At 33.7% G+C, this 9,212-nt stretch overlaps 1 pseudogene; it reads right to left on the reverse strand.

The window, feature by feature from the left end:
- Positions 1-3,618: 3,618 nt before the first annotated feature.
- LOC119188402 lies at positions 3,619-8,078 on the reverse strand (annotated as a pseudogene).
- Between the last annotated feature and the right edge of the window lie 1,134 nt (positions 8,079-9,212).

Below are 9,212 nucleotides of genomic sequence, written 5' to 3' on the forward strand. Positions count from 1 at the left end.
AATGGAGTAAGTTTTTAAAATTATAAATACCTTGGAAATACAAATGTGCCATACCTTTGCGTGAATAAAAATAAAAAGGTGAAAATTTTGTGTGATTCGGAGATAGGTCCTCAAAATTTTGAATAAGGTTGCAAAATATTGAGAACATTAATTTATATCTATGATTCCCTTGTTCCGCTTTATATATTCACATTTTATGTAATTAAGTTTTCGTGCTCATTCATTAGAAAACGTTCTAACAAAATTAATTTCATCAGCAACTAAACCTTGTTAATATGCACAAATTTAAATTGTTCGTGTGTGACAACCCTAAGTCCAGAAATAGTATCGTATCTCAGCGGGAATCGATGCCCTGTTTGTCCTTTTCTTTGCCCTTCAAGACTCGTTTGTGAAAATAAATATAAACGTTGGACGCAAACCCTCAGTCTCGGTTTTGTTTCCACAGAATTCTTCATTACAATGTAGTTTTACAAGAAAAGCTAAAATAAATTTAATAATAATTTTATTAAAATAAATTCAGTTAGAACCGGTTTTTAAGTTGGTCACGTGCATATGTTTTCTATTAAATTGAGTATGAAACTATAAAATATTCTGTTTTGTGTTTCCTCTATAATAAATATGCTTCTGACGATATTAACATGAAGACCGCATTCATTACTCATAATTTAAGTTCCTACTAACCTAACTCAATTTATTAGTGGGAAGAGATTTATTTTCCGTTTAACAATTTTCCCTTAATTTTTTCCTCATTCATATCACCCGCATATGTAAGGTATAGAGGTTGGTAGAGACGCAATGAGTGTAGAGATGCTGCAGTTCAAAGTAATTTCTATACCCTGATGAGATACGTAGTTTACCTATCACAAAACGAAAGTAAATTCCATCTCGGGAAATCCAAATATATATTTTCCTCATTCCTCTCCGTTTATTAATGGATATTTATGGGATATATTATAATATATTCCATGAGATCTAAATAAGAACTTATCGTTGCAACATTAAAGCTTTTGATACGGTTGTCTGCCTTACGTCATCTATCCTTAGAAACGACGCGTGGTACCACCGCTCTGAAATAGGCTTTTAATGACGTTTATAACATGGCATAACCGGCGTGGGAGTACCAGTGCCATATAAGTCGTAACCTTGGAGATATGACCTTAGAAAGGTCGCATAAAGGTGATGTAATATTGAGAAAATAAATTGTAGAGTCGAAATTAATGAGATAAATTTTCAAAAGATTTGGTAAAACCCGATTATTTTGGTAGCAAAAGTTTTATTTGAATTTTATCTATTATTTACCTACAAATAGTATTGTTCATTCGTGTAATATTGTTTAACACTAACCATTATAGATAAGTACGAATATAGAATCAAATTGCCTTGAAATCCAGTCATAAGGATCAACACATTTGCATTTCAAACAAAAGACATCAACGCGTTGCCGTCCCGTGTTTCATACATTTGAGTAGGTAGAGCCAGTGGGCGTTGCAGTAATGTCGATATAAGGCCAAAATATCGTAGATTCTCAAATATTATGAAATTTATTTGAATTGACTTTACCGTGGGCTGATTTACTTAACTCATGTGATGTACCTTGAGATGATGCCAATATTGGTACAATATGAACAGTTAAGAAAATCTTGGTCTGTGGTAATTGATAAAAGGAAGTAGACTAAAAATATTTTTAATAGCATGTAGTCAAACAGCTGGTTGTTATGTTCTAGTAGTGCCACCATCGTCATACATAATCATATTGAAAAAGCATGAGTACAAGCATGCTTTACTGATCTTTGAGGTAGGCAAACTGGAAGAAAAAGCTGATTTTTTTAACTTTTTGGAAATACGCCATAGTGCAAATACAAAAAAAAGCTACCGCTTTACGTTACATTCGCAGCGGTTTGGTTTAACCGGTTTGTAAATTAAATAGACAAAAATAGAGATGAGGTTCGGCTCTTACAATTGAATAATGTAATTCCTTATTCGTATCGGTATTTAATAATAAGAACTCGTCGAGTAATCTACGAATCTCAGCTTAAAACAGGTGATTGATTCAGTCCACACAGCATTTACACACTCACAACAAAAGCATTTTGTAAGAGCAGTTAATCATCAGATGACACCATCAGGACTGCGTACTGTTGCGCGTGCGGTCATGGTCACACGCAACTCGCTTGCAGATCAATCTAACCCTTTCTACATAATCTATATAGTGTGGTTTCTCTAGTTGGTTAGGAATTAGGGTTGCGTTCGCCAATGTTTGATTATATGGAATTAAAGATAGCGACATCTATGAACGAGGACAACAAATTATGTGTCGCCATCTATTGGCGAAGGTATGTGTAGGTAGAAGACATAGTTACTGAGCAGGTTAATGAAAAGATATCGTATTATAAAAATGAAAGTTGAACTTGTAATCAGTTTGTTTTAGTACATGGTCAAGATTATAGGTGGCGTTGTTAGAAGTTTTGTATTTTTTTAAAGAGGTGAAATATGGCCAACCTGGTTAAAAGTTTATATTGACATTGTGATATAAATATTATATTAAATTCGACGATCGAATTTCAACCTCTGATATCATAAAGTTACATTTTAATTTCTCTAAATTAACTTCAATTACGCCAAATCTCATACTCCTCTGTGCGCGATTTTACTTAATTTTTGTAAATAATTGAGTAAAATCTGAAAACCCATTTGCTGAATAATCTTCCGCAAGCTTTAATATCTAAATTAAATTATTAGAACCTTTACAATTTCCCATAAAAACTCGGTATAAAAAATCAACAATATGTATTCCAAAATAATTTATTTATAAAAATACAAAACACGAATTATTTCTAAAAATAAATATTTTTACATTACTGGAATTAAATCACATCTTACGGTCTCAAGACTGAGTGATAAAAATGCATAGGTTTTTATACAAGTACTACATAACCTCACTTCTAACTGCCAAAGACATAGACAGGGGCTCAACAATACAAATACGTCAAATAATCGCCGTATCAGGAAAATTTCGGGAAATACACCTGATTTTTTTTATTGAAAACTCGAACAGAAAATGTTATTCGACTTTTCAGTGTTGTGACTTGTGATTCACTTTATGACGCACATATTAAGTTATTAAATATAAATTTGTAGTATAATGATTTCTTATGTTTACGCGAATGTTAGACATTGAAATTAAACTAATTTTCGGATTCTATCGCGGCAATTTGTAGTACTTTGTGATTTATAAATTTATAACTAATAGAGCTTGTATTTACATGGTACAGTGACCGTTGAAATTAAATATTTATTGTCTTACACACTATAAAAAGAAAATAATAGATTTTTGAGGTTATTTGATCAGTGGTAGTACATAAATCTATCTAAAAAAATCGACTTCAATTTTACTTATTATTATAATTTACACTATTTTATCCGACATTAAAAATTATAATAATTTATATCCTTATATACAATCTATGTACATATGTATATTTTATTGTAATTATTTATTGCCTCATTGTACGCTATGCGTACGTCCAAATCCGATTTCTGAACAATTAAATTCTTAATCAATCTAGTAAATCAATTAATCCATAGAAATATTTTTTAATATTTTTATTTTTACCCATATCTAAAGGATAAAATCTTTCGCAAAAATATAATTTGTTTGTTTATTTTTTACCGGCATCAACACCACAAACTTGAAAACCCATTCATTAAAATATTGGGGCTAGCACAATATTTCAATCCTATTTTGAACCCTCTTCAAAAGGGAGTGGTTACTTAATCTTTATATTTTTTAGTACTTAACACTTCTTTTCTAGCAACTTAGGCCAATTAGTAATACCCTAAGGATTGATAAGCTTATCAATCCAGGGCACGAACTTCTGTATGTTGGTGTAGACGCCGGGGAGGTGTTCCCGGCCACAGCCGATGCCCCACGACACCAGTCCGATGAGGGTGCTTCGCCCCTCGTACTTCATCGTGAGGGGGCCTCCGCTGTCGCCTTGGCATGAGTCGCGCCCGCCCTAGAGGATATTCAGATTTTAGTATGTTTTGGTAATGTGGGTTTTTATTTGTACTTACAAATGAACGAATTATTGAGACTAGTGAAGTGAGTGGCTGGTCATGACAATACTGCTCTACTAATATAATAAATAAAATAAATACTAATATAATATAAATAGAAATACAACTTGGCATTCTATTTCATCAGAGACATTAAATCTTATGTCCCATAATGCGCAATATTTATTCTCTCTAAAATATCACCCAGACCACAATATAGGCATGGGTTAATTCCATATGTTACTTCTGGATATCTATTTTACAAAATCGGGGTCAGTTATTAAAGCAGGTTCAAGTATTGTTTACTAAGATAAGCAATCTTTATGTGATTTCTCAGACTTTTCGAAACTCTAGTAGCCCTAAAATTTGTAGATGATAGCAGAAAGGCTAATAATCTCATATACTTGCGCCTTAAATTCCTAAAGGAGAAGGCAGAGGCGAAATTGGATCACCCACTTCCCGCCGTGTGCATTCTGCTATCACAGTAACACCTAATATCGCTGCCCGACCTGGGAATCGAACCCGGGACCTCAGCACTGCAGTCGTACCATAATGCAGCTAAGCTACTGAGACTCTTAAACGTGTAAAATGAAATGTATATACCTCTTTATATCCAGCGCAGAGGAACACGTCGTGTATGGTCTCCTGCGTCCAGCGGCGCGGAACCAGCGCTGGCAGCGCTCGTTCGGGATCACCTCCACGTCTACTTCCTGACAATACGATTAATGTTATAAAGCCAAAATTTATTGAACATTATAATCTTTTCATAATATTAGCAAGACAATTGAATAGTTTTCACCTGATGGTATAATTAAGTCTAAATTATTGGTAGATCAAAATGATGCTTTTGACCTGTCTTGTGACGTTTGAATACGGTGGTCATTATTAGCGGACACAGAATGTATTATTCCTTTCACTGTCCTTTAATGTGCTCTTTTTCCATTTGAATGTGGGGTCAACCCAATTTTCTTTTTAAAACATATTGAAATAACACCACTGTGTATAAAACTTTTATTATTATTTTCATTATCTATGTTCATCTTTTATGAGTTTTATGTTTCTTAGATTATTTATTAACTGCTTTTGGAATCTAAACTTTAATGATTTTATGAAAAGATGCTTTTTGCATGAAATTAGAATTACCTGTAAAACAGACGGCACCGTGCTCTGTCCGTGCCTCGTTCTGCCCCAACCGGCTACTGTCGCCATCTTTCCCGCTAGTTTCATCTGCTTCTGTGGCAAACACACCTGGAACCATAAAAGCATAATTTTAGAAATAGGATTCAGTAACGAAAGACTTTTCTATCTCATTCAAAAGTCGAACTTGGTTGATTATTGTGTCTATTGATCTGAACATTTTGAATCTGTAGGAAAATAAATTACAATTAACTCGTATGGAAATTTGTTTTATTACCTATTTTGCAAGCATATAAAAGAACTGCTCTAAACAGCAATAAAAAAATTGAATTTTTCTTTTTTCTGTGTATCATATACTGCAGTTTAACCTTCAACTGATTTTGAAAAGAGCAACACCAAAGTTTCTTGCCCGTTCTTTTCTGGTGAGAAATGCTTTTCGAACTGGTGGTAGAGTTAATATTGACGGAATCTAAATAATGTATAATATTTTGCAGGTTCAAAAAAAATATTTCATTTCATTTCATTTACATTAAATATAATACAATGGAAAACAACTTGAAAGTTTATCTTATACTATATTTAGGTTTCTACCTAAGATTCTACCAGAGAGATTTAAATCTGTTATAGGCATGTGGTACTTGCAACCTTAAGAAACTAATCAACTTCGTACAATAAATGAAATCTCTCACATCAAAGACTACTCACAGGCAATATATGCTGTTTAAACACAACACCATGATCTAGCTGGACTAACGCTACATCGTTTCTAAAGTCCGCGGGCTCGTACGCGGGGTGCACCTCCTTCCTCTGCACGGAGAACTCCTCGTGGGAATATCGCTCGCCGGCGTCACGCACGTCCCATTCGCCGAGGCGCACGCGCAGCTGCGAGTTTGGTGTGCTAGAAAATTGGAGGGAGAATAATATAGATTTTGATAGATTATGTATTTTTTTTATTGTAATTAAATGGACGAGACAAACATGCCGCTCGTCTAATGATAAGCACTACTACGATTATCCATTTTTATTGTATTCGGTAAATTATTACTATCAACTCATTTTTTCATTAATTTTATTACGTTACGCACGTTTTCAATAATTTTCATTAACATTTATGAGCGCCAAATTTACAAGCGTTTGTCAAACATACCCCATATATATAAAATACCTGATACGTAATTTCCCCAATTTAACTGTACCTCATAAACTAGTTTCAACACCTGTAATTTTGGGACAATACTTTAATGCTGCGAAGACTTAGGGCCTTTACAAAATTTTCCCCTGTACTTTCTACCCGCTAAAAATTACATAAAATGCAATATAGTGAAAAACAACATTACTAACGTGGCAACACAATGAGCAGCTGTAATCACCCATCTGTCAGATATCAGAGCTCCACCACACGCCAGCTTCTTACTCAGGAATCCAGACTTGATGAGCGCTGCCTGCCACGGGTGTGAGCCGAAGCCCGTCGAGTGACCACCCACAATCCTGTTAGACCTGGTGAAATGCTCGCCGCAACCTGGAATGGAAGGCTGAACTGCAAAGACTTTGACAGTAAAAGTATTTTGCAGGTTTACTTCACCACGGGTGGGTTAACTGGATCTATTCAGAACATTGCAAATATCCTTGTATTTCTTGTATATTTTTTAAAGTTCAAAAATCAAGATAGTAAACTTTATTTATTAATATAAACATAAGTTTTATATAATTTGGGAATAGCATAACATTAGCTTGTGTCTGAATTCCTGTAAATCTTTTTTTATTTAGTGTAATTATTGATTGTATGTGTCAAAGATGGTAGACAAGTCATGGGTCTCTTGATGTCACTTACTGACACACCCAATAAAGGAACATTGTTGCGGTGCCCACTTTATAGAATTTTGGATTAGCGCTCTTATTAACCGTACAAAATGCAACAAGGCTGCATTCACAACGGTTTTCTTGTGAAAAATTATAAAAAGCGGAAATCCGATATAAAACAGCGCCAATTTCAGCTATTCTTAAAGTAAAAAAGGGCATTCCCAAGCCAGTGCAACGAACACAAAAGCATAAAACAGGTCCAAGCATGTGCTGTACATAGTATGCGTGATGATGATTATAACTCAGTGCATAGAAGCAAGAAGGAATAAGAACGAATGAACTCATGTTTTATTGTTCATAATTTTTTTGCATATGCATTTGCGTGGTAGGTACATTTAGTTGATCACATGAAGATCTTTATTTGGTCGGTATGCCAAATGAATGTGTATATTAAATAAACTACACATTCATTAACACTTTAATAGGTAACATTTTGAATTATCTTTTACATGATGAACTTGACACGACGTTCGAACCCCGTCTGAAGATATTATAAATCTTAGATACTTAGTATAATTAAAAACGTATTAATATATTTTATTTGACGAAAAATAAATTAAAAATACCTAAAACACAAAAAAAATGTCATGCCGTGATTTCGTCCAATAATCTTTTAGGTAGATTATCTAGGCAACATAGTAAGTTTACAATTAATAAAAGTTTTGAAGATCCTTATGACTAAGGAGTCCTTATATCCTATATTGATAACAACTAAGCATAATACGTCAAAAACAATACAAAACACGAGTCCAATCGTTCAAATAAAAACTATTGATTCTCACCGGGGTAGCTCGGCGTGCCGCTTTGCACGGGCTTATAATCATCATCAAAACCGGGTCGAGTGGTCGTCTCGTGGTAAGACGGCTTTACGTGATAATACGTTGGCCAGTCTTCTTCTGGGCCCGGCTTTGGGCGATAGCCCGGCTTTTGTTCAGTATATATGATCACAGGATCGTCATACTGATTGGTGTTTTGGTAATCGTAGCTTTCGTTTGGAAATGTTCCGATTAGCTCTATTAGGTCACCTGTGGATTACGTGTTCGTTTGTATGTTTGTTTGTTGAGTTTGTTTTGGAGGCAAATGTTGGAGGAGTAGATAAATAGTGGGTTGTGAGTTACTCCTTAAGATGGGTATGTTGGAAAAATAAAAAGTTTATGTGGTGATGAAAAATCTTCTATTGGAATAACTGAAGTTCTGATGATTACTGTTATCAATAGAAAGGATGTCAAAATTATAATTTATTTTTCTGGTAGAGTTCATCTGATGATAGTTAACAGTACTTATATACCCTATAATTCAATGTTTTGATCCTAATCTGTTTATTTTTGTTAAGTCTAACAGTAAAAAGGTAATGCAGTCTAATAAATATAAAACATAAGGTTTAATTTATATCGTGTTATTTTTTATGATTATGTTTATAGTTCTATAGAGTACTTTGAATTTAAAAGCTCTTTGAAGCTTATAACGTTTTGTTTATTGGGCAAGAATAGCATCGGGTTAGAGACTCGCTCGTTGTTTAATTTCAAAAATTATTATGAATAAACAGAATATAGTACTTTGAGTAAAATGTATTTCTTAAACAGTTTGCTTGTTATTGTTTGCTTTAACGGTGAAGGAAAACATGAGAAAACCTGTATACCTGATAAGTTCTCTAAAAGAATTTTTAGGTATGTAAACTCTGCCAATCTGAACTAGATCACCGTAATCTAACCTAACCTAATCCCTCTCCAATAGTGGAGGAGGCCCGTGCTCAAAAGTGGACTGGTATATAATACGCGGCTGATATTGTTTAATACTTTTTTCGTCTCATGTTATTTAACTAAAGTTAACTGCTTCATTAACTATGGGTTAATTCAACGGATCATAAACATTCGCTGAGTACCGGTTTTGCAACAATTACGCACATGCGTATGGTTACGTCACATCCGACTTAACTGTTACATTTTAACCGGATGTTATTTAACTTATATATTTAAATCAGGGTTACGAGTTTTAACTGCTTAGTAATTAGTAGGGTTGTCACTTAAAAAAAAGATGATAAATTATAAAATAATGTTAGTTTCAATTACGTATAATTTTCAATATAGCTTGTTGTTAGAGGAACTAAAATAAAATGAATCTAATTTTATTTTTTACCTTAAGATATATTTTCCAGAATT

This window comes from Manduca sexta, unplaced genomic scaffold (genome assembly GCF_014839805.1).
Source record: "Manduca sexta isolate Smith_Timp_Sample1 unplaced genomic scaffold, JHU_Msex_v1.0 HiC_scaffold_1153, whole genome shotgun sequence".
Classification (NCBI taxonomy): Eukaryota; Metazoa; Arthropoda; class Insecta; order Lepidoptera; family Sphingidae; genus Manduca; species Manduca sexta.